Below are 929 nucleotides of genomic sequence, written 5' to 3'. Positions count from 1 at the left end.
TCTCCATGAAGATCACGGTTCTGTTTCCCGGAGTTGCCTTTTCGGGCTGAGTGGATATTCCCTCGGACAGCGGACGCCATCCCGAGGGCTGGGTACGTGGATTCGCTCATCAACCAGACCCCTCGTGGAGGAACTGACAAGTGCTGCCCCGTGGGATACCCTGGTCACCACACCGGTGGATCCGGTTAGCTTCAGGGGTGATGTGCGTGGGCGACTTGGGGTATTCGTTCGGGCGTTCCGGGATTTCGCCTCCAAGCACCGGGTTGCTATATGGGAGGGCACTCACCGGTTCCCCATCTCTCGGAATCAATTGCAGGGTTCGACCTGGTTGTCCAACTTCAACAAGCAGCGTGGTAACCGGCGTAGCCATGCGGGCCGAGCTTGGAAGAGAGTCCTTGTGATCCTCGTGTTAGCAATCCAGGACGGTTGGTGTGACGTGGATATTTTGCTGGATCCATCCTTCTTGCATCTTCCCCGACGCGGGGATAAGGTAGCTTGGTTTCCGGGATCCGTATCCCGTCAAGCCAACTTGGAGGATCCCAACCTCCATCGCCCAGAACCCACGAGCCTATTGGAAGCCTTGCGAGAGATCGACGAAGCCGAGCCTTGGCGCATCCAGTTTCGCGGGGACCTGAGCCAACACCCAGGACGCCAGATCCAGCGTCTAGTGAGCAAGTTCTTCAATGTTCAGCCCAAGACTACCTGATCCTCATCGCTCTTCGACACCACGCCCCCGTTTCCGTCTTCGTGGATTCCTTTCGTAGCAGTAACTAGCGACTGGATACTGGGTCGAGCTAGCCTTTTGCATAAGCTATTACAATCCACACTTTCTTACTTGAATATGCTTACAACATTCCTTCGTCGGTTGAGAAATCTAGTCCACCCCTTCAGTGTACACCTGGATCTGGGCTAGATCCACCCTTTCAGTG

This window comes from Phytophthora infestans, genomic scaffold, assembly GCF_000142945.1.
Source record: "Phytophthora infestans T30-4 supercont1.78 genomic scaffold, whole genome shotgun sequence".
NCBI lineage: Eukaryota > Oomycota > Peronosporomycetes > Peronosporales > Peronosporaceae > Phytophthora > Phytophthora infestans.
Note: the sequence above shows the minus strand (reverse complement) of the source record.